At 47.9% G+C, this 26265-nt stretch overlaps 1 pseudogene; it reads left to right on the top strand.

Moving 5' to 3' along the window:
* On the top strand, nt 1–26265 carry LOC132232592 (small ribosomal subunit protein uS5m-like; annotated as a pseudogene).

Raw genomic sequence — 26265 nt, 5'->3', positions numbered from 1 at the left:
ATGATCAGAAAACGGCAACCACTGCTACAGGAAGTCACCAAGTCAAGGAGGCAGTGGCTGAAGAGCCACCCCAACTCTGCCATGACCCGCAGCAGCAAGGTGGGTCGCATTATACCTTTCTCCCTTCTAACTCATTTCTGAATTCAAGACTCAGGGGGAATCTGATTTGCAGAACCTAAGTCATAGCCAGGATCCTAGCTGCAAGAGAGTCTGGGAAGTGTACTTTTTATATTTCCAGCCTCTGCAGTATAGATGACACAGTCAATAGGCTGGAATGGAAGTTGAAGGAGACCATCTACAAAGTGCACTGCCCACATGTTTCAGAGTTATCAAAAGAATCAAATGAGATGGTATTTATCAAGCATCTCACACAGTGAGAAAATAATATCTAAGCTAAGACCTGAAGAAGAATAAAAGTTAACCAAGTAAAGAGTGGGAGAGAGGTTCAAAGGCTGCATGTTGAGAAACCGGAAGAATACTGGGATGGCTGGAGTATTCTGAGTGAGAAGGGGAACTGGGTGAGAATTACCATGGCTATGCCCCCTAGACAATTATCTGGGAGTAACATTTCCCCTGAGGTTGAAATCAGACATGTTCGGCAATTAACATTTCACAAAAATAACATTTGAAGCAATTTTAGTCTACCTTTCTGCATCTTAGTAGTCTCTTCAGCAAAAGAAAATAATATTAACTTTTCACTGGGTGGTTGTGAGCACTAAATGAGCTAACAAGTCTAAGTTGTTAAAAACAGGTCTGGCCACATCTTGAGCAGCAGCAGCATCATCATCATCATCATCATCGTTATCCTTGATGTCTAAGCATACCACTCCAGAGAGATCCCCCATTTGCATGCCTTCTCAGAGACTCTCTCCAGCCTACACACAGCAGAGGCACCCATGTGACACCCCTGGCCACAGCTGATTGGACAACAATGATACCACTGCCTGAACCTATCAGATTCTTAGACTTGGAAATGTGAAAGGGATACAGAGGCTGAATTGGTCAGAAGGTGTTAGAAACTAGAACTAAAAGCTTATGAGAAGGACGAGCTAGAGCTCCGGGCAAGTGGAAAGTAATGAAGAGCAAAACTTGAGGTCTGGGTGGCAGATGTGAGTCTGTAGAGAGAAGAATGGAGCAGATGTGGTGAGATAAGCCCCAGAGAGAGAGATGAAGAAAACGGTTGGTTAACAACATTCCAGTCCCATGAGGTCCAGCTGTTACACTGGATTCCCCAAGTACCTTCTGTGTCCTGACAACCAAAATTCCTATTCACCTTAATTTCTTTGAATCAGTTTCTGTTCCTTAAAATTAAACAATCACTGCTGAAGAGACTCTTCACAGTGGAAAGCTGAGACTAATGTTCCTTAAATCAGACCTAAAATGCAACCCTATCTTGGAAACAGGTCACAATGACCACGACCATGTGCCCCACCACCACGGTGAGGCTTTGCACAGGCTGTTGCCTCTGGACAGAAACCTCTTCTAATCACTTTTCCTACCTCCACCCCATGTCAGGGTGGGTGTATGTCCCAGGTCTAGCCAATATTCTAGCCCCACTATGAGTGGTTCATGGATGACCATATATAAAGATTAGCCAAATGAGACTCAGTCTCAGGAAACCAATGAGAAAGACATCCCTTTCTCCACTAAAATGGCTGAGCTAGCAGCCTTGAGCTGCCAAAGCCCATCTTATGACCATGATGGGGAAACCTCCCCGAGAATGAAGCTCACAGGAAACATGGCAGGCCCAAGAGGAAAAGGTGCTTCTAATGACCATCTGAGTGCAACTAGATTTATCCTGGATTTCCAATTATTATTCAATAAATTTACTTTTGTTCTTAGACCAGAATTTCTCCACCTCAGCACCACTGACTTTTTGGCTGGGAGGGCTGCCCTGTGTGTTGTAGGGTGGTTAGCAGCATCCTTGGCTTCTACCCACGAGATGCCAACAGTCACCCCATAGTTGTGACAACCAAAAGTGTCTCCAGTCATTACCAAATGTCCCTTCAGAGGCAAAATCACTTCCCACGGAGGACCACTGGTTCAAACCAGTTTTTAGGGCGTGTAACCAAAAAGAGGCATGACCACATAACCCATCAAATAATTTCCTACCTACTTTCCAGGAGTCATTTTCACTCCTACATTTCTTTACTTCCCATGGTATCTGAAACATCTTTCTATGGGCTTTGCTTTCCAAAGCCCATCAGTCTATTTCACTTTTTTTTTTTTTTAATATTGGAGTAAATGAAAGTCAGTCAATCAGATCAAGAACAACTTAGATTTCAGTTCCAGCATTACTTTTATAAGCACCAGGTTTGGGTACATCGATTTACCCTCCCCCCCCCCTTTAAAAATTTAAACATCTTCCCTCATTTACTTTATTTTAGAATTTTCAGCAATCAATTTTCTTTTATGCACAGACCTTGCCTTCGATGGGAAACTAATCAATAAGAAATTATTTTTTGCCAAGCTATTTTAAAGTAATGTAACTAGCATATTTCTCTCTCATTCATGGCTTTATTGATTATGAAGTGAAAACAGAAAGATAGAGAGTCCACACTGCATTCCTGAGACCCCATTTCATTAGGCTCCGTCACGCCAGCTTTACCCATCGGAGCCCTTCCTCCCAATGACATTGCTCTGGGGGAGCTCAGGTTTGATCATCAACCTCATATTGTAAATTAAAGCTCATCTAGAGATGAGTTAGTCCCTTAGAGTGGGGGGTGGCGGGGTGGTAATTAACAGCAAACCTCGGGCAGATGAGCTGCATCCACTAATTCTATCTGAATTTTTTATTTCATTTTGTTTTTTGCCAGTTATCACTCTTATGGCAATGCTGCCCCGCCTTTTGGCTCCCAAACTGGAATATACCTTTCAAGAAAACATCACATTGCCCTGATGGGTGGCTCAGATGGTTAGAGCCCTGTCCCATACACCAAAAGATCGTGGGTTCAATTCCCAGTCAGGGCACATATGGGAGGCAACCAACTGATGTCCCTCTCTCACATAGATGTTTCTCTCTCTCTCCCTCCCCCTCCTTTCCTATTTCTCTAAAATCACCTCGGGAGGATTTTAAAAAAAGAAAAGGAAACCTTGTGTTGAATAAGAAAATCAAAATGAAAATGGAATTTCAAGAGGACAACAGCTACCATCTTTTCAATTGTCTTTTAAAAATACATGCGGGAAAGCTTTCAATGCACAGGCACAGACATGCGGATTCGTTTCATAGATGCACTTGTGTGTCTGAAAACAGCCATAATGCCTTTGAAGATGCAGAGAGAAAGATGGACAGCCAGTGCCCTTCATCCCATGCACACGGTAGGTACTGGGTGGCTGGTGACCTGACTTCGTTTCTCAGAGTGAGGGAGGGGGAAGAGAGTCTGCTACTGGGAGTATTAGCAATTGTAAAAATGTACTGATCCTTTATCAGAGGGAGAAGAATCCATCTGTTTGGGGGCAGTAGCTTGATTATGGCAAGTCACCGATGGAAGGCACATGCCTGGGTCAGCAAGACATGAGAGCACACTGACCACACCCCTCAGAGCACTACACCCTTTCAGCCATGAGACTAAGAACTCCTGTCAAATGAAACCAGCAGTAAATGGGCCTCCCTGGATGTCTGCACGTCGCAGAACTCCACTCCCTGGCTATGCACAACCCTCCATGCCAATGTTATTACAGCAAACGCGGGCACGTGCAGACGAAGAAAGAATAGGATTGAACAATACATAATCTAGCCAACTCCATGCTGAAAGCAAACAAGGGATAGAGGTTGGGAGGGATCTGACCATTTATTCTTTCAACAAAATGATCGGGCTCCTATTCTGCACCCAGCACTGTCCTAGGCTTTCGGACTACAAACGAAACATAGATGCCTGCACTTAGGTGGGAGGCTGTAGCAGGCAAGGATGAAATCTTGAGTGTGTGGTTCAGGGCTGCGGATCAAAGGGATTGCATTAGCCTGAACACTTCCTAGATCCTACACGCCCATAACAACCCCACTGACTTGGGAAGAAGTGAGTGTAAAGAAAGAAACAAAATGTTTCCTGCACCCGCGTGTTCTCCTCTATCTTACCTGCCATGGAAGCAAGCTCCCAGCTCCAGGACAGGAGGTGGGGAAGCAGGAGGAGGAGTGGCAGCAGTGTGAGCCAGCCTGAGCTGTGGCCAATGTTGCAATTCTCTGTTTAGATAACACCCATCCTTGGCTGCCATCAATGAAGTTGGAGCCTCCATGAAGCCATTAGGATTAGTTCATAGGAGAGTCTGCAAGCATCAAGAACTAACTCACGTTGAGTCTGCTCTGCCCATCCCTTCCCAAATATCCTATCTCATTTCATTTTCACAGCAATTGGATGAGGCATTGTGCCTCCATCTCACAGATGAAGAAACTGATGATGAGAGAGTAAGTGACTTGGATTGGGTCTGGCTGACTCCAAAGTCTATGTCCTTTCTGTGTTGCTATGCTGCCCACTTCACTCAATACAATCCACTCATTAGTATGTGAGTGTTAACCTGAGTCTAGCTGGCTCTGTACCCATCCCCAGGGAGGCATTGTACGGGTATGGAATGAAGGTGTGCAGTCTTTGCTCTCCTGGGACTAACAGTTGAGGAGACAAAGGGGGAAAAAAATACCCATTCAATTTTTAGCAAACACCATGTGCTACCACACCCACCTTATCCTGTGCAAATCCCTAGGGGACCCTGAATGTGCTATGCCTTTGCACAAGCCTGCAGTGCCTTCTTCTTCCTCCTCCCTCCTTCCACCAAGATCCTCTTCATCCCCCAAGAGTCAGCTCCTTTAGGAAGGTCCTTTAAACCCCCAGGCTGATCAGTTGCTTCTCTTCTATGTACCCCCCCCCCCCCAGTGTTTACCTCCACCAGGAAACTTATAATATCCCTAAGAAAGGGAATATCAGTGAGAACTTCAGGGGTCAGGGAACCCAGTGGAGAAGAGCCTGAGATGGGGAGATGGAAAAAGAGAAAGGGAGTGAAGGATGTATGCTGTGGTCCAAGGGGGGACCGTCTGTGAGTAGAAACTGATAGCCGGACAGCAGTAACACAGAGAGGTCAGGATACTCAACACCCAATTAATCACAATGTTTTACTTTCACTTATTTTCTCTAGGAGCTCCCACCTCCGGAAGCATAGCTGATCACCACAGGAATGAGGTAGGTAGTAGATACAGTCATCCCCATCTGATGAAAGAAAGAACTAAGACACTGAGAGGTTTGGAGAGCTGCTCAAGGTCACGCAACATAAAGCCCCCCAGGCAGCAGCCCCCAGTGGTTAAGATCACACCCTCCGGTGTCAGGCCACACCCTCAGCTTCCTGGCCCTGTGCCCTTGAGCAAAACACTAAACCAGCCGTGGGCAAACTACGGCCCGCGGGCCGGATCCGGCCCATTTGAAATGAATAAAACTAAAAAAAGAAAAAGACCGTACCCTTTTATGTAATGATGTTTACTTTGAATTTATATTAGTTCACACAAACACTCCATCCATGCTTTTGTTCCGGCCCTCTGGTCCAGTTTAAGAACCCATTGTGGCCCTCAAGTCAAAAAGTTTGCCCACCCCTGGACTAGACTTTTCCCTAAGATTCAGCTTCTCCATCTATAAAAGGAGATGAAAACTCTACTCCATAGCGTTGTTGGGACCATCAAATGATGATAGGTCTTAGTCAGCCTGTGACATTTGTGACCACGACTTTATCCCACCCACCACTGCTACTTTTGTTTCGTCTGAGTCGTCTGCAAAGCCATGTGCATGGAACTGGTCCCTGTTCTCTGGGAACATCAAGGTTTCCTCTGCAAACCTGCTGGACAAGACGACTTTGGACGCCAAGTTTCTGAGCTCTTGTCCAAATGCAGATCCTCTTCCTCACAAAGCCAACTTCGCTTTTCCTTTCTAAGCTGTCAGGAAATGAAGGCCAGGGCTGGCTTCACAGAATGGTTTGGGAAATAATTAGTTTGCCTTCCACAAAGGCCAAAGTTCACTGCTGAGATATTTAAAACTCCGCTGATGGCTTAAAATAAATATCACAATGGAGATGTCAAAATAGCAGTGTGTTCTAACACATGACATTTGGGGGTGGGGGGAAGCAAAAAATGTTAATGGATTTACCAAAATAATCTCAAGGTAAGACCTTTGAGGTTGGATACCTTAGAAATGTCACATTGTTTCAATTTTCTTTTTGGTTCTTTGTAAGTTTGTTTTCCTCCTTTGAGGACACTGAAAGGTTTGTCATGAAAAAGAACCAAGAAGTTTCCTCAGAAAGAAAAAACTAAGCATAATTGTATTTTTTAAATCAATGATAACAATTTTCAAATTTTAAGTCATTTTTTAAAATCAATCATAACAATTTTCCATGTTTAAATCCATTCTAATAATTGTTTCTTTAAGAGCTTAATGCAATTCCCAAATGCAAATAACTGACTCCTCCAAATGAAAGATGTAGTGAGTACCCAAGGGAAGCCATGTTCTGGGCTGGGTATTTTAAATATTTCTTTCATCTTAATCCTCACAGATGCTCAGTGAGGCAGGCAATGGAGACCTCAGCTACTTGCCCAGGAACATGGGGCCAATGAAGTGCACAGTCAGGATTGAGCCTAAGTCTTTTCTCCTTCCTCCATGCTCTTTCCGGCATATTCCCAGAGCCCTCCACTCCATCCCAACCTATGAGAGTTAACACCCAACATGATCAGGAAAGGCAACAAATGCAACCTTATCAACTGGAACTCATGGCCAGTATAAAGCAACAAAGACTACATGTCAAATGCAAGCAGTTCTAGTCCATGCCCATAAACTCAAGAATATGTCCCCTTCCCTGGCCTGCCTCAGCGCCTTCTTCCTCATCTCCAGCACGCCACACCTTGCACTCCATGCTTTGTTGAACACCGAATCACATATATGGCCCAGAATTACCCATGCCTCCTGTCACTATGCCTTTGCAGATGCTGTTCCTTTTTCCACATGCTCTTCCTCCACAATACACTTGGAAAACTCCTATTCACGCATCAAAACCCTGCTGAAACATAATCTTTTGGAAGAAGTCTTTTTCTCTCTCTCCCACTCGTACACCCAATGGAACTCATCAGTTTCTTCTCAGTCCTTTCTCTATACCAGCTACATGCTTTCTTTTTGTAATTAGCACAGTGTTTGGGGTTTTTTTCTTTTGGTTGGTTGGTTGGTTGGTTCATTGGTTTGGCCAACAAATCTGTTCCCCTCACCAGAGTGACTATTGTGCAGGCAGGAGCTATGCCTTAATCCACTCTATATCCCCCATGCCCAGGCTCAGTGTCTGAATCAAAACAAGCATTTAATTGAATTGAATGGAAATTGAAAATGAAAACAAATATCATGGAGAACCAGAAGAAAGGGAAGCAAGCGCTAATGTTGTGAAAGTCTATTACAGAGCAATCAACCAGACCATGTTTTCCTAATACAGATTACAGAACTGGCACAGAGACAGACGGGGAAGCAGTGGGGACTCTGACTCTCCGGACATCTGCTGGGCGTCTCATCTGATCAAGCCTCGCCTTGCCGTGCTGACGATTTCATCTTTCAGAACTCAGAGGAAACGGCCAGGGAAATGGTTGCTTGGCACCAAGTCCTGGCAACAAGGAAACACTGGTTGATGAGAAAGTGGTGGAATCTTTGGGAGAAAAAAAGCAGGCACGTAAGCTTAGAGTTAATCACAGCGCAGAAAAGGGGGAAAGCAGGCATTAAACACCTACTGGATACCGCCTACTTTACATGTGTTACTACATTTAATTCTCACAACAACCCTAGAAAGTGGGTATAAGTCGCTTCTATTTAAAGAACAGGAAAAAGGAAAAACAGAAAATGGAGAAAGGTTAAAGTCACTTGCCTAAGGTCATATAACACACGTCTGTCTGCCTGAAAATCGCAAGTACTGACCTCACACTAAGCTGCTGAGCAACAATCAGGGCATTGCCTGACTTGAAGAAAAAGGGTGTCAGTCCGTATAGCCTAGATAATGCTACAGTAACAACACACACACCCCAAAATCACAGAACTGTGACACAACAGAAGTCATTTCTTCGAGGCTGGGCAGCTTTCTAGAGTAGCATCTGCTGTCTTTTGTGTGGTGGCCCAGCACTCATGGGACTCATGGCCCCTCCATCTCAGCAGGGTTTGCCTCAGTTGGAGAGGACCTCACACCAGGGCTTCCTTCCCCAGTGCCTAGAAGTAGCACACGTCACTTCCATTCACATGACCCAACCCAATGCCTAAGGGACACAGAATACAATTCTCCACCGGGAAGGAGGAAGAACGAGAGAGGACCAGACACCAAAAGTCCCTATGGCAGCAGCCTCTGTCAAGTTGAGAAGGAAAGCTGCCTTGCACAGCAATGGACACCTGACGAATCCTGCCTCTGTGTGCTCCCAAGAGAAAGGAGAGAACACGAAAACAAAAATTAATAACTACATAGCAGTTCTCAAAAGGAGAGAGAGGGCACACTCTTGACAGGAGAAACTGATTATGAAAGATGATTTCACAACCAAGACTCACCAAGCATGTGGGGAAGCTCGGTCCCCTATGAACAAGGTCCCGTGGCCACAACTCCAGAAGAAATTAAATTGAAAAATGAAAGGGGGTATTTATAACATAACTAGAGACCCGGTGCATGAATTTGTGCATGGGTGGGGTCCAGCCAGTGAGCCCCACCCCCATAAGGATGGGGGGGGGCAATTGGGAGGGCAGCTGGCTGCAGGCGGTTGGCCAGCTGGCCCCGCCTCCTGGTCAAACTCCCGGTCAAGGGGACAATTTTCATATTAGCCTTTTATTATATAGGACTAGTGGCCCGGTGCACAAAAGTTTGTGCACTCGGGGGGCATCCCTCAGCCCAGCCTGCCCCCTCTAACAGTCTGGGAGCCCTCACAGGATGTCCTACTGATGTCCCTGTGAGGAGCAGGCCTAAGCCGAAGTCTGGCCTCCCTCTGTGGAAGGCAACTGGCCGATCAGGTATATAGATACTTTCTGAAGGCGGCACAGACTCCTTCCTTATTTCTTTCCTCTGCGGTTGGAGAATAGGGGACTAAAAGGTGGACACAGAACTGTGGCCGGGCCTGGGGCTCTTGTAGACAGCAGAAAGAAGGAGAGGGCTGGGGAAAGTCTAGACATGGTTTTCTTCAATTGTCCTCCCTTCCTCCGGGCCCCTCGCTCGGTTCTCCCCTTGTCGTGGTGGACGCTTGGGCCTTGGACTGACAGGAGCCCAGCGACGGTGGAGTTCAGCCCCCTCACTTCTCAGCTGAACATGCAACCACCTCACATTCCAAGTGGAGCTGTTTTCAAGTGGCTAAAGTGCTGGCAATTCATGCCTCCCAGCCTTTCCCCTCTTGGGTTTCCTCCTGGGGTCAGTTGCAAACTTCACCGAGACACCGAAGCAACTGTGCCCTGGTACTTCTGCACCAGCCCCTGCCAGGACCCACACCAGGAGGATACCAGCTGAGGTCCCCTCCCTGCACCCAGTGCTCTCCTCCCTGTTCTACCACTGGGGGAAGGGAACAGCTCACCTGCTGTGGACCCTGCCAACCTGGCAGGCTGAGGCACAGGCCAGGCGGTGCAGCCTAGGGTGCTGGTGGCTGCGAGCCTTCTCCCCATCCCTGAAGCGTGGGGTGGGGTTGCAGCAGCTCACAGCCGCCCCTGGGCACCATGCATGGAGATACCACTCCCAACTGAGCCACCGTCTGCCCAGGACCTGTGGGGGTTGGGGTGGCCTCGGGCTCCCTCTGGCCCCACTGTAGCCAGACTCGGCTTGGCCGGCCACCCCCACTGCCGGAGGGCTGTGCATGCCCCATGGGCCTCATCGCCCTCATGAATCCCCGTGGTCTGGCCATCCCATCCCAGGAAGTGGCCATCCTGATTGCCATAGCTCACTCTCCGGTGCAGTTGGGCCTGCCCAGCAAGCATGTAGGCAGGAGCTGGGCCTCTGAGGGGAAGGAGGAGAGATGTGGGCCAGGGCAGAAGTGGGGAACTTGGTGGTGTAAACACAACCCACACACACACACCTGGTGCCGGTCCCTCACTGTGCTGCATTCCCCAACCACTGGGTGCTCTGCCCAGCACTGTGCTCTCGGGCCTGGGGTGGGGATGAGGGACCTGGAGCTGCAGCCTGAAGGCAGCCCTCGCTGGCCTGAATCACAGTGGTTGATCAGGGAGGGATGCGGGGTGCCAAATTCTCATTCATTCTCTCTCTCTCTCTCTCTCTCTCTCTCTCTCTCTCTCTCTCTCTCTCTTTCTCTCTCTCTCTCTCTCTCCCCCTCTCTCTCAGAGGGCCCAGTGTCCAGGTGGGCGGGTGGGCGGGGCTCAGGCCCCACTCATCATTGTATTGCTGCCCGCTCTGTTGCTGCTGAGGAGGCGGCGGGGGCGGGGGGCTGCTGACCTGACCCAGGCCCCTGGCCAGCCTCCTGCGCCTGGACCCCAAGCAGCAGCGGGACTTCCAGCAGCCAAAGCAGCAACAGTAGCCAGCTGGGGGGCGGCGATGGTGGTGGCCAGAGTCCCTGCTCCCCTCTGCCATGGGCCAGGAGCGCCAGGCACAAAGTTCCCAGCTCCCAGCGCCAGAAGCTGGGGACTTCTTAGGTGCTTCCTCCACCCCACCGCCCTCGCTTCATGAATCGCGAGTTTCCCCAGAGGCAGCGGCTCCAAGACGCAGAGCAGGAGACAGGGGAGCAGGCTGAGTGCAGCTCAGGCTGGACAGAGGGCACCAGGGCAGAGGAGATCTCCCCGGCAGCAGGGGTAGTTGCTGCCCCCTGGGGAGATCTCCTCCCTCTGCGCGCGCTCGCGCGCACGCCAGTGCCCTCCATCAAGCCCGAGCCAGAGCCGCGCTTGGCCCACTCCCGTCTCCCGCTCTGGGTCCTGCAGCCATCGCCTCCACGGAAAATTGGGATTCATGAAGCGCTCCAGGGTCGCCTCCTGCCTTCCTGGCCCTGTGCTGGATGGCTCCCGGCGGGTGGGGCTCATGCTAAGGCAAGCAATGCCACCGCAGATCCCCCGCCCACCTCCGGGTCGCACACAGGAATGGGCCCCGAGCCTCTGGTAGGCCGGCAAAGCTATCGCTACCGTTTGCCTTGTCCCCAGCCCCCGCCCACCGGCCTATCGCACATGGAGTGGGCCCCAGTGTCTCTCATAGGTGGGCGAAGCGATTGCCACCGCTTGCCTTGGCCCCAGACCCCGCCCGCCTGTGGATCGCACGGGGGAGTGGGCCCATGTCTCCGGTGGGCGGGGGAGGGCTCCGGTGTAGTGATCAGCACCACTTGCCTTAGCCCAAGCTCCCCCCCCCCCCCCATGGCACACAGGGGCCTGGATGGTGGCTTGCGCTGTCCTACCCTGCCTTCAGTATGCAAATTAGCTGCCATCTTTGTTAGCGGTTAACTGCCAATCTTAGTTGGCAGTTAATTTGCATATAGCCCTGATTAGCCAATGAAAAGGGTATCGTCGTACGCCAATTACCATTTTTCTCTTTTATTAGATAGGATACTGTGGACTGAGTGGCCTGCACAATAGGAATTTATTTCTCACAGTTCTGGGCTGGAAGTCCAAGATTCTTGGTGTGCCAGCTTGGTCTGTTTCTGGTGAGAGCCCCCTTCCTCGTTCGCAGACAGCAATCAAGCAGAGCATGTGTTCCTAATACAGACCACAGCCTTCTTGCTGTGTCCTCACAAGGTGGAGACAGAAAGCTCTGGTCTCCTCTTCTTATAAGACCACTGATGCCACAAGGAGGCTCCGTACTCATAACCTCATCTAAACCTGATCACCTCCCCAAGGGCTCACCTCCTAATACCACCCATGGCGGGTTAGCACTTCAGTGTATGCATTTGGAGGGATCACACACATGCAGTCCATAACAGGGAGGCCCAGAGAACCTGTGTCTGCTCAGTCCACATTTACCATTCCCAATGAGGAGGATGAGGCATCAACAGCAACTGACAGGAATGTGCAAGAGCTTCCTAGATGCTCGTATTAGAAAAGCTATGAGCAAAAGCTGCACCATGGGACACAAGTAAGTGTGCCTCTGGAAATGCATGCAAGGTAGCAAGACAGAAAAAGTGCTGAGCCTCTGCCACTGGGGGAAGGGATGTTCTCCATTTACACTAGAATCCAGTTCATATAATTCTGTATCATTAGTAATATGAAAGCATGTGTACTGAGCTCTATCAAGATTCTTACTCTCAGTTAGAAGCAATAGTTTGCAAACAGTTATGATATCTGAATTCCTTGGACAATTTCTGATTACTTTTGGGACAAAGTGACAAAACATGAGGGCCATTATAACACCAGATTTTATTTGGATGAAAATATCAAAATTCCTAGAGGCAAGAGAATAAGTATCCAGGTACAAATTATCTAGACGTACAACCTCCATTTCCTTCAGGGGAAGGGCCTCACATACACCGAGCCCTTTTACAGTACCAGGCCCCATGATGAGCAATTTAAATATCTTATCCATTGCATGTCCACAGTAAGGGTTATGACAAGGTACTATTAAGTTCTATTAGCTCCATTTTTCAGATAAGAAAACTGAGGTTCAGAGAGGTTAATTTCATTGCCTAAGTCCACAAATTTAGCCAAGGAGAACTTGAAGTCAGAGCCATGCCTGCCTAACTCTAAAGACTGTGCGTTTTTCACTACAAGGGATGGAAATTGGGGAAAACAAGCTACTAAAAAAAAAATGGGAATACTGGTAGACTCTCTTCTTTATGATTCTTGAAGGAGCTTCTCTGAAGCTACCAAAGCCAGGCATGGTGGTGATGTGCTAGGTCCACATAGGTCCTTCGCCCCATCTGATAATTGATTACTGCCCCCAGTAGACCCAGCTCATTGATAGCTTTTAATTAAATCCATTCATCCACAATTACCACCTGAGCTCCATGAGCCAACAAAAGAAGGAATCTGTTCACCCAACTGACCTTGAATCAGGCTCACCCTTGATCTCAATGTTCATCCAGATGGAAAAAAGTCTTCCAGGCCGTCATTGGAAAACTGAGGACTGCCCCCCGCCCCCAAAGCTGGCAAGTTAGTATCACATGAGATGGCTTTTGGAAAGCCATCAAGTTAATATCACATAAGATGAATGGAAGCAGATGGCAGGTAAAGTACCTGGAACAGCTAAAGATACACTGGACCAATGTAGCGACTTGTATTTCCCACATTACTCCAAACAGCAGCATCCTCTCAACCTGATTACCTCATGAGTCAAAGCACCTCTTGCAAAGCTCCATATGCTCAACCTTGACTTTTAAATGAGTAGACACCTAGGAGACAAAAAAAGTGATGAAGAGTCTTGGCTCAGAGTCAGCCAGACCTGGGTATGCATTCCAAATCCACCGCATGCCAGCTGTATGTAGGACATAAGCCGTTAACGTTTCCACACCTCAGTTTCTCCCTCTCTGGACAAGGAATAAACAGAGCATATTCCTGCCATCCTGTTGTGAGTGCTAAGTGAAGAAATACAGGTCACGCCCTTGACACAGGACCCAGCACACAGTAAACAATAAATGTTGGCTATTGTTCCTAAGGAAGAAAACGGTTAGCTAGTCTACACATTTTATAGGTCAGCATCAGTACTGAAAATAACTTTCTGCCATACCCTGAATCTTCCTCTCTTGATTGGTGAGCTTATGATTCTTGAATTTCAAGCGTCTCCTAATTAGTTATTTGGGGGGGAGAGGTCTGTGGGTAATTAATGACCCCAGGATGCCTTTCTCTGCACCCTGCTTGACTCATGTTCTTCCTGGGGAAATCTCATCCACATTATGATTTACTCATCCCCTCAACAAACACTTATTAACCTTCTACTAATCACCAATTACTATGCTCTCTATATGGAACTAGGCACCTTGTATCCCACTCAGCTCCACTTAGATGCCCAGGTGCCTAAACTCAAAGGGTCCAAAACTCGACTTTCCACATTTCAAAACATGTTCTCCCCCTGCCTCCTTTCTTGGTCAATGGCTCTGCCACACTGGAATCACCCTGGACTTTCTCCCCCTCCCTCCCTCTGCACATCCAATTGATGCCCCGTTTTGGGGGGTTGAGGGCTGTGCCTCTCCCTTCCCATTTTTCCACCTTCATGGCTGATTCCCACTCATCCCCAGCAGCTTCCACCATGGCCACACTTCCTCCGGCGTCCCCCAGTACAGCCCCCACATGCAGGACCAAGTCATCTGAAACATGACTGTGAATCTGCCACTTTCCTCTGTAAAAACCTTCAAGGATTCACAAAACCTCCAAAATAAAGTCTGCTCCTTAGTCAGGAAGGCCCATCAGGATCTAGCCCTGCCTACTGACCCGGCCCCCTCTCTGGCCATTTCTCACACAGCCCCTTCCCTTCAGATGCAGCAACCTACTGGCCATCCCCGGTGTGCCCTCGCACTCCTCCAAGCCTCTGAATATGCTGCTGCTTGTCTCACAATTCCCTTCCCACTCCTTGGCTGCCGAGCTGACACCTAGTCATCCTCCTTCAAGAGTTCAAATCCCCCTCCTGGCCTTTTCTGATGCCCTCCACACCACCGCCCCGCGCCCCCTCCCCCCCCCCCGCACCCCCCCTGCACCCCCCCCCCTCCCGTCCGCCCCGACCTTCCTCTGTGCTCCCTCTGACATTTTCCTCCTATCATAAGAAGGACACGGTCTTGTGATTTGTTTTTGTTGTTTTTTTCTTCTTTCTTATCCCTCCAAAACCAGATGGTCATCTCCTTGAGGATAGAAATCCTGTCTGATTTACGTATTTCCAATGTCATACATGTTTTTAAGATAAAAGTCAAGACAAAAATAAAGTTTTTGCAACTGTGCTGATACCAGAAATTTATGAAAGTAAATGTTTTATGAATATCAGGGGAATCATTATAATAATAATAATGACAACAACTATTTCTAAGTGCTTAGTCTGACTAAACACTTTATAGGCATAGCTCATTTAATCCTTTTAACTGCTCTATAAGGAGGTACTATTTTCTCTCATTTTAGGGGAGGGGGATAAAAGAGCACACACACTCACACACACTCTCACACACACACACTCACACACACACATACACACACTCATACACACACACGCACACTCACACACACTCTCTCTCACACACACACACACACTCACAGGGCTTTGGAGTCTGAAAGACACAGTCCTAATGTGGTCCTGTCATTTCCCTTCTATATGACCTCCTGGCAGCTCACCTTACTCCATTTGTGTTCTTATCTCTGGAATGAGGATTTATTATGATAATTAAAAAATACTATTTATAAAATTATTGGCTCATAATAGATGCTCGATGTTAATGCCTCTTTCCACAAACAATGACCCCTGGCAACTTGTCCAAATTCTGACTCCTTAGGAATATTATTAAATTCTTAGAAGTAGAGCTCTGGTTGGCTGGCTCCGCTCTGGCTTACCAATAGACCAGCTTTGAGCCTCTCTCATCCTGGCCACCACCCCTCCACAGCCCCCACCAACACTAGCTTCATGGATAAGGTGGGACTTAGGGCAAGTGACCCAGGATGGGGCTAGAGCGAGCGTAACTCCAATACAGTTTACTTGATAATTTTTTAAAAGCGGAAAGCTTAGCAGTTTGGCTTTGGGTTGTGAAGCACATGAGAAAGCGTTTCATGTGTATTTCTGTCAACCACAGCGGGAAGACCACGTCCACTGTCACGGATGCAGGTGTGGAAGCACCTGACAGAGTGGGAATTTGCCATGATAGGATTTAAAGGGCAGCCTGTTGGCCTGGTGATACTGAGGCTGTCTTCCCATCAGCTCTGCCTGCCCCCTCCCGCCACCCTCCCCTCCTCTTACCCGGAATACATTGACATTTCAAAATGTATTGATTACAGGAGCAGACTTGGTTTGAGCAGGGAGAAATGGATTAATTCTATTATTTGTGGGAGGGGGGAAAATAAACAAGGGTGCTTTTGTTTGGAGGACAAAACCAAAATTATTGGTTGAATGGGACTGAATTAAGCACTTAAAGTTCAGTCTTTCCAGAGTGCTGACAATGCAGGTGGTGATCAATACGGAAACAATCTGCACCGTGGGGAACCCGGCCCGGTTATTAACAACTAATTATGCCAAGTATTCTGCAGGATTCACCTGTTCTCTGAAAGGCTGTGATACAGCAGGACTCGTCAGCAATGTCGCGGCCAGGAAGCGATTCGGTTCCCAGAACAGCAAGCCCACAGCTGGGCTCAAGGAACTCCCAGAGACCTCTGCTCCGTGGAGCCCACTTCACAGTCGGCCACTCGCCAAGCAGGGGAGGGGCAGCCCACACATTTTTATCTGCATTTTCAAGTATGACTACCAGCAGCCAGACTGATACTGCACCAGGAGCATCAGCACAGCCACACCAGCTGTTAAATAAATGAAATCTTCCCATACTAGTTGGTCAACAGCCACCCCTCATGAACTAAGAACTGAAGAGTCGACACCTGGCATAGGAAGAGGTCTCCAGAACATGCCCCAGGATCCATTCTGATGAGTCAGTGCTCATGCCCTACAGGTGGTCAAATATTCTGAGTATGACCCTGACTACAGACAATGGCTTACAGCCAGTCACCAGCAGCTAGTCTACACACCCAGATACCTTACTTTGAGGAAGAGGGTACTTAGTGAAAATAAATAAAATCACACACAAAATATATATATATACATTTATACATACATACATATATAGTTGTGTATACATATATAGTTATAGATAGCTACATATATAGTTACATATAATTATGCACTATTATGTATAGTTTTATATATTCAGATAGATATATAGTTTATTTAAACTTGGTGTGTTTTGGAGATATTTCCATGTTACACATATAAGTTTACCTCATCTGTTAACAGCTGCATGGCACTCAATCATATGGGTGTACCATCACTTAGCCACTCCCTTATGGATGGATATTTAGGTCACTCCTACTTTTTCACTAGTATAAACAATGCTGTAATAAACATCCTGAGCATATGTCTTTCCAAATATATCGAACATTTCTGTACGGTAGATTCCAAGACATGGAATTGCTGGATCGATGAAAATGTGCCTTCCTAAAGTTGACAGATGTGCCAAACTCTTTATACATTCTTTTATATGCAAATGACAGCAGCACCTGCCCCTTTTACCTGGATGGCTCTGCAGGAGTCAGCCCCCCTCAAAGTGCTCTCTGGTCTAGGAGAAGAGCCTGGTTGTACTGTGATGTGTTCATCTGCATTTAAAAGTCAGAGTCTACCAAGCGTGTTCTCATCTGCGCTGGCACACGTTTGCCCACAAAGAGGCAGAGCGACTCCTCGCTGCCATTTCTAGCCAACAGATTATTCCAGGTGCCCCCAAAGCCTCCACTCGGCTGGGCTGGGCTGTCTGAGAATAGCAAACAGCAAGTTTGCCTGCAGAGCCTGGGAGAATGACACTCTCGCCAACCCAGTGTCACCACCTGTCACCCAGGCCCTGAAGCTGCTCTGCTTGTTTCTAGAGCCACAGGCAGTTCCTTTGAGAGTTATTCCAACTCTGGCCACACCTTGCCTGGGATGTTACCAAGCAGCTGATGAAAAGTCTGTGGCCCTCAGACCCAGAGCAGAGGGCTAAGTGGAAAACAGATGCTAGTCCACCCTCCCTCCCTCCCACCTTCCCATAGCAAAACCTTCTGGGCCTGGGAGGGGGCAGAAGAGGGAGAAGTACTGTCCAAGGTACAAGTGTCTAGGCCCCAGCTCCGTCTGCCAAAATGCCACGCTACACAAGCAATTTTATTCATGCCACAAAGGACTTGAGGGAGCTTTTGAGAAGGGACATAACATAATAAAATTGAAAAATGTAATTAAAAGACAAAACCAGGGAAAATATATATACGGGACAGGACATAAAGGCCAAGGGGAAATGCATCTATGCAATCCACTAGGTTTTGCACAATTTTTAAGCATGGAACTCCAGCTGGGCTCCAAGCTCCCTGGTGACCAAAGGGAAAAAAAGGGGGTATGGGGAGATTTGAGTTGAGTTATTATTCAGCCCAGCCAGCATGGCTCAGTGGTTGAGTGTCAACCTATGAACCAGGAGTCATGGTTCGATTCCCAGTCAGGGCACATGCCAAGGTTGCGGGTTTGATGCCCAGTGTGGGTTGTGCAGGAGGCAGCCGATCGATGATTCTCTCATCATTGATGTTTCTATTTCTCTCTCCCTCTCCATTCCTCTTTGAAATCAATAAAAATAATTTTTAAGTTAGTATCCAGATTCACCATGTGCATGAAGAAAATTCCCACATTTCAACTTTAAGAATAACGGCAAAGAGGAAAATAGGATATAAAGATGACACAATTTTCAATTTCTCAGAACAGTTCTGTTTCTCCTTTGAACACAGGTCCCAGCAGCTGACCACCAGAGCGCTCCTCCACCCAGCCTGGCAAGACCTTTCTGAGCTGACCTGAGGCTCCCTGACCTTTCTTAAGGCCCCCCCCAACCCCCCTCCTACTCCTCTCAGCTGCTTCCTGCCCATCCCCCCATGGGGTGAGCCAAGATCCTCCCACACAACCCTCCAAGGTCCCTACTCTCTAGGGAACACAGCCCTTCTCCTCCCTGGGCACCTAGACAACCAGGTGTGTTTCAGGAGGATATGGGAGGAGGATGTTCTATTTTTTCTACACCAGAGACCACGATTAGCATTTTCATTCCCCCACAGCTTTTTTACTTGGTAACTCTTAAATATTAGAAAATAGCCGAAACCGGTTTGGCTCAGTGGATAGAGCGTCGGCCTGCGGACTGAAAGGTCCCAGGTTCGATTCTGGTCAAGGGCATGTACCTGGGTTGCGGGCATATCCCCAGTAGGAGATGTGCAGGAGGCAGCTGATCGATGTTTCTCTCTCATCGATGTTTCTAACTCTCTATCTCTCTCCCTTCCTCTCTGTAAAAAATCAATAAATTATATTTAATATATATATATATATGAAAATCCAGATCTGCCACTTTTTCCAAATCAGGCCAAAAAAAAAAAAATTTAAGTAAGTAATACGGCATCTCCTCTTAGCTGGAGCTGAGAGCCAGCTGCCTCCTTACACAGAGAAAGGCACCTCCAATCTGCCACAGTCCTCACCCTCTATTGTTTACACCCAACCCACTTCCCTCATCATGTTCACAAAACCCAGGCTAGGCAACAAATACTTAAACTTAAAAAAGGAGAGAGAGAGAGAAGGAGAATGGAGTGAGCAAAACTGGCCAGAAAGACCTGAATTCGGACCCATGGCTTAACCATCCATCTTCTAGAATCTAGATTCACAAAGTGAGGGGTCAGACACTGAGAGAGAAGTTCTTCCCACCTCTAACAACATTCCTTCTTCTGACAGGCAGGGGCCCTGCTGCCCAGGGTGGGGGAATTTGCTGACATCTTCAGACCACGGCCATTGTGATGAAGGGGTCCAGAGAGGGGCCCTGTGCGAGGGGGCCATGTCACTTTATTTTCTGCTTGAACTGTCTCACCTGCCAGTGCCTTCACCGCCCCAACCCGGGGTTTTGCCACAGCATATTAGGCTCGGGTAGCCGCAAAGATGAACTGCGGATGCAGAGTCAATAGATTAGTTTTACAAGCAGAAACACAAACAAAACAAAGGCCAAAAAAAATTATTTTAATCTTTTGCTCTCCTTACGATAAATTGTATGAAACCAGTAGCCTGTTTATCAGAGGCTGGAGCCCAGGTGTGTCCCAGAAGGCAAGCCTCGAGCGCCATCTAGGTGCAGAGGGCGGCACTGCAGGTGCTGATCCTTGAGCTGCTCCTCCCAACTCCAGCAGACCCTTCCCTTCCTTAATCCCTTCTCAGGCTGCCTGAAGGTAGCAGTGGAAGCGATATGCTACAGTGGGGGGCCAGGGGCTTTGCAATCACACCCTGCCACTTCATTACCTGTGCGCTCTTGGGCAATCTGTTTACTTATCTGCAAAGTGGGGATGATCATGCCACCTTACTGGGTGATTGGAACACTAAGAAAAACTACGTAATCTGGCATATAACATGGAGTCCATAAACTTTCCCCACTGCACCGAAAATTTACTCAGCCACAGACAAATAACTCCCCGGGGTTTGTTTTGTTCGTCTGTAAACCGGGGATGGGACCCTGGGAGGGCGGTTGGAAGCGGACAGAACATAACCAATATATACAACTCCTGGCTCACACCAAGTGCTCAGCCGTTAATAAGGGGAAGGGAAGGAACTGTAAATCTGGCCCTGATCAGTTACAGGCACTGAGGTTATACAAACACACGAGACAGTTATAAAGATAAATAAGACAGTCCTGTAGCGAGAGAGCCAAATGTAAATAATAATCCAAGGTCATAAATTAGATGTATAAACAGAGTGCATGTCGATACGGATCTCCAGGCTACATCAATTACCTCACCTACTCCTCATACACACCCTGCAACCAAGGATTGTCACCCCAACTCAGGGATGAGCCAGGGGCGGCTCAGGGAGGGTGAGGGGACGTAGCCTGGACTTATGCTGTTCATGTCCTCACCTCCTCTTTGCTTCTAGTTTATATCTGACCGGTTCCCCAAAATGGATTCCCCATCTCTGCCACTGAAGCAGAAAAAGTTTGAAATCGGACTCTTGCTTCCCTCTCTCCCCTCCCCTGCCCCAGTACTCTATGGGCCTGAAGTCTGGGCTATTCCAATTCTCCATGTCTCTCCCACACACCCCCCTCTTTATGTCTCCACTCTCTCCAGTTAGACCCCCCCCTCACTCCACCCCTGCAGACGCCAGGGCTCTCTCTTTGTCAGCTTTTCTCCCTCCAGTCCCTCTCGCAGTGGCTCCCAGGAGGATCTCAGCAAGTCTAGTTGCAAGTCTAACTAACCTCTCTAGGCTGCTCACCTTCCCGCAGGAAGCTTTTCCAACTACACTGCCCACAAGCATCTCTGCTTTCCCTCAACACAGACAGGTGGCTGACAACTCTGCCTGCACATTAAAATAACCTGGGGAAGCTTACACATCGTTCAACAGAAAGCACATGACGCATTAGCCATCAGAAAAATGCAAATCCAAACCACGCTGAGATACCACTTCACACCCACTAGAATAGATATGGAGTAATTGGAACCCTCTACTTTGGAAAACAAAGCAGGCAGTTCCTCAAAAGATTAAGCATCGAGTTAACCATATGACATATCAATTCCATTATGTAAAATATCCATGTAAACACTATACACATGCCCGGCTACCGTAGCTCAGTGGTTGAGCATTGACCTATGAACCAGGTCAAATTTTGATTCCTGGTCAGGGCACATGCCCTGATTGCGGGCTCAATCCCCAGTAGGGGGCGTGCAGGAGGCAGCCGATCAATGATTCTCTCTCATCATTGATGTTTCTCTCTCTCTCTTTCCCTCTCTCTCTTCCTCTTTCTGAAATCAATAAAAACATATTTTTAAAAAAAAAAAAAACTATATACAGCCCTGGATGGTGTGTCTGAGTTGGTTGCGCATCATCCCGTGAACCCAAAGGTCACTCTTTCAATTCCTGGCCAGGACATGTGCCCAGGTTACTGGCTCTATCCCTGGTTGGGGTGCAAGCAGGAGACAGCAGGTCAATGTTTCTCTCTCTCTCTCTCCCTCTTCCTTCTCTCTCTAAAATCAATTTTTAAAACAAAAATTTAAAAAACTATATACAGATGTTCTTAACAGCATGATTCATAATGCCCAATCCTCCTCCATTAAAATCCCTGGGGGTGGGGCCCAGGAATCTGCCAGCATGTGTAGCACGTGTTCTTTATGAGACATCCTGAAGGCTGAAAGGCACTGACCTACAGAATCTAATTCATCCAAGGTCTGGGTCACAGTCAACAAGACTTTACAGCCTGGATCTGTGGCATCTCTGATTCATTTTTCCCCATTCCTGCACCAACACCTGCTGCTCCAGGCAACAGAAATGACCTCTCCCTTCACCTTCATTTGGCTCCTCCAACTGGCCTCCAGTAGCAAGCCATCCCAGGCTCCCAACCTCCTACAATTGCACTTACTGTAACCCAGTGGTTTTCAACCAGGGGTAATTGTGCTCCCCAGGGAACACTTGGCAAATCTGGAGCTATTTTTAATGGTCACAGCTGGGGTTGGGTGAGACTACTGTCTAGTACAGCAGTTCTCAACCTGTGGGTCCCGACCCCTTTGTTGGTCGAACGACCCTTTCACAGGGGTCGCCTAAGACCATCCTGCATATCAGATATTTACATTGCAATTCATAAAGTAGCAACATTACAATTATGAAGTAGTAACGAAACTAATTTTATGGTTGGGTCACAACATGAGGAACTGTATTTAAAGGGCCAGAAGTTTGAGAACCACTGGTCTAGTAGGTAGAGTCCACAGATGCTGCTAAATATCCTGCAATAGACAGAACAGCGCCCCCCCCCGCACCCACCCACCCACACACACACACACACACACACACACAATGAAGAATTATCTAGCCCAAATGCCAGTAGTACTGACACTGAGAAACCCTGCAGTAGCCTATTGTCATGTGAGGTCCTCAAGGGCAGGGAATGTGTAATATTCAATCATGTAAGCTCAGAACCAGCTATAGAGCCTGACACACAATAGGTGTTCAGTAAATGTTAGTGGAATAGATCATCTGTACACCTCATCTGGCATTGGAGTGTTCACTTATTCCCCACCTTATTCAGGAAAAGAATTGTAGCTGCTGACAAAAAAAAACAAAAAACAAACAAACAAAAAAAACACTAACCTACGCAATAGAACAGAATAAAATAAATGAGGTTGTCTTAGGAAAAAAAGACGATAAAGTCACATGTGGGTTGGGATCAGGTAAGTATCGGGAATAGTGATTACAGTCCCCGCTAGGCATGAGCTGACATTTGACTTTGGGCTTCCTGCTGGCCACAGCAAAGAGGGAAACATGAGATTCATGGCATTCATCCAATGAAATACCCAGCTGCTCAAGGGAAGCACAGCTTTCTCTGATGCAGTGACATGACAGGCAAGGGAAGGGGAGTGGAGAGGGAGGAGAAGGCAGCCCTCTGAATAGCATTAATACGCCAGGAGTCTTTCATGACTATTTCTTACAACTTTCTCTGAGTTACTTTGACCTCATTCTCTTTGCCATGTATCTTGGCAGTGCTTCCCCCGTCACTGATTTTGGACTTGGCCATGTGACTTTCTTTGATCAATGGGATGAGGACAGATATGGTGCAAGCAGGAGACTTAGATGGGTTTGTGCAGCTGGGTGTGCTTTCTTGCATCTCTGCCATCACCATGAGAAGGACATGCCTGGCTACCCCCTAGTCCAAACAAGGTGAGAGATATGTGGAGCCCAGCTGACTCAAGTTACCCCACAAGCATGAAACCTGTAGCACAACCACCCTGCTGAGCCCAGCCTGGCACAGCAAATCGCAGTTGCATGAGCAAGCCCAGCTGAGTCCAGCAGAGCCTCCCCAGCCAGCTCTTTGATGCACAATCTTAGTACATGTCCACTGTTATGGACCACTGAGCATGGGGAAGGTTTGTTATGTGGCATCATTCTGGCACTAGCTAACTAACACATCTCCCAAGTGCAAAGTGAAGGGACAAACAAATATAAGCAATCTTTTTCAGGGCTAAGATGGAGCGAATGGGTCTACGTTAGGTTTTCCAACTGAACTAGGTAGTAACTCCTTGATGATGGAACACAGGTCCCCCTAAGTGGCCACCACAGACCTGGGTACTTAAAGACACTTGATGCAAATGTGCCCACTGGTATTTGAGTGGGAACATAAGCAATCAGGGCATTTCAGCACAATGCCGAAATGAACCAAAGTCAAAATGCTTGCAAAACTGGACAATCAATTCACTGAGTTGGACAGTCTATAGGTTCAGATGCTCTAGATGCCCTGTCAGATCAGATCCGACAGAGGACCTAAAACAGACAGGGTGGTGACAGGTTTTCTAGGCTTGGCCCTCACGTGGTAGCCACCCTCCTTCACATGGCTGGGTTCTTTCTGGCCACCTCAGATCCCTCAGAAATGGGTCCAAAAACTCCTTTCATCTCCCATTCTTGCACATGGCTCCACTTCCAACTCAGAGTGAGCCTACATGTACTTCCCTCCATTGGGTAACTGGCCTGGGATCTCTAGCTTGAGCACTCAGATATTAAAACGCTTGGCCCCATCTATACTTACATTTCCTTAACGCCTCATGTAACAAAATGTTTAAAGGCATGGGCTAGAGAGTTGGTCGATCCTGAGTTTCTACCGCAGCTCTGCCACGCATGAGCTGTGTGACTTTGGGAAGGCACTCAACCTCTCTGAGCCTTAGTTGTCTTAACTGTACAATGGACATAACAACATTTACCTGCCTTAGGGTTGTTGTTAGGTTTGAAAAAGGTGTCCTATAAAATAAAAGCCTAATATGCAAACTGATCAAACAGCAGAATGACCAGTGGAATGACCGGTCGCTATGACACTGACCACCAGGGTGCAGACACTCAACGCAGGAGCTGCCCCCAGCCCACAGGCCCCAGGCCAGCCAAGGCAGGTGCCAGCGGGGGCCCCCCGATCGCCCTGCTGGTCACCCTGCAGAGGGAGGTGACCGGCAGTGGCAGCGAGGAGTGGGGCCGGTGAGCGGGTGGTGCCAGGCCAGCCAAAGCGGATGCCAGCGGGGGTCCCCCGATCGCCCCCCAGGTCACCTCACAGATTGGCCCTGATTGCCAGCCAGGCCTAGGGACCCTACCAGTGCACAAATTACATGCACCAGGCCTCTACTGTCATATAAAGTACTTAGCATAGCCCCTGACACACAGTCAGTGTTTAATAAATGTGAACAATTATCATTTGGCTTTGAACTCGGAGAGTAGACTGGTCAGAGAGAGTTTCTGTGGATTGGAATAGAAAAGTCTTGTGCCAGAATATAATAAAGTAATATATACCAAAAAAAAAAAAAAAGAAGACTATTCTCAGCAATGGCCCTTTGTCACCTCTGGGAACCATTTCAGCAGCTTGATCTGTGCACTACTGTCACAATGCTGGATTTCCTTTCCCACCACCCTGACAGGCCAACGGTACCGATCCTATTGTTTCTTCACTAAACTGACAGCTGGTCAGCTATGCAAGAGTACATTAGCAGAGACTGCTGCAGGAGCAAAACCAAAAGGAAGAGGCACCCTGGCTGTGTGCTCAGTGGTTGGAGCATCTGCCTGTGCTCCAAAATGTCACGGGTTTGATTTCCAGTCAAGGGCATGTACCTTGGCTGCAGTTTCAATCCCAGACCCTGGTTGGGGCACCTGCAGGAAGCAACTGATCAATGTGTCTCACAGCGATGTTCCTCTCTCTCAGCCCTTCCCTCCCTCCCTTCCACTTCTCTAAAAATAAATCAGTGGGAAAAATATCCTTGGGTGAGAATTGACCAAAAAAAAAGAGGCAAGAGAAGTAAAAATGAGAGAGAGAGAGAGAGAGAGAGAGAGAGAGAGAGAGAGAGAGAGAGAGAGAGAAAGAAGGAAGTTTTGAACAGGGGTCAGATTATCGATGAAGTGCGCAGTAGCCTCCCATTGCCTGGTCTGAATGTCCCTCCTAGGAGGGATGGAGCTGTGCAAACCATTGCCCAAAGCAGCAAGAAGAGCAGGAGAAGGTGGAAGCTGACATGGTCCAGCAGAGAGAAGAGTAGGACAGGAAGAGGAAGAGGAAGGTCAAGCTGGAGCGAAGCTGGAGTGGAAGCATGGTTCAAAGTCTTGGCCCTCCCAGCCCTGGTCCCGGTGGAGAAACACATGATGATTTTGATACCAGGATACTTGAGGTAAGCAATGTTTTCAATATGACAGCAAAAGAGGGAAGAAGGAGATCAGTCCGTGTCCTGGTCGCTGTGGGGAATGGCAAAGGAGCCACAGGTTTTGCCACTGGAAAAGCCACTGAGCTGTGGATGCTTCCAGAACAGCAAAGAACAGAGCAGTTCACTCTTTGCATTATACAGAACGATATGAAGACCGTGTGATATCCCATGGGATCCCTTTAACATTTAATAGGACACATATCAAGATGCAGAAACAACCCAGAGGCCATGGCCTCTGCTGCCACCCAGCCATCATCACTGTCTGCCCCTCACTGGTATAGAAGACGGGTGCGCCAAGGTCTCGGGGTCCCTCACATGCTCACCTCACCTGGGCCTCTTCCACGAGCTCTCTCACCAGGAAACCCACCGACAGCTGGCTGGGAAGAGTGTCTGTGTTGTGAAGTCCAAGGGGAGTGCCGCCCTCTGCCCAGCGTGGCCGTTTGCCGAAGGGGCCTTGAGAAAGGACCTGGGGCCAGAATAG

The sequence above is a fragment of the Myotis daubentonii genome, chromosome 4 (genome assembly GCF_963259705.1).
Source record: "Myotis daubentonii chromosome 4, mMyoDau2.1, whole genome shotgun sequence".
Lineage (NCBI taxonomy): Eukaryota > Metazoa > Chordata > Mammalia > Chiroptera > Vespertilionidae > Myotis > Myotis daubentonii.
Note: the sequence above shows the minus strand (reverse complement) of the source record. Positions and strands in the feature narration are given on the sequence as shown.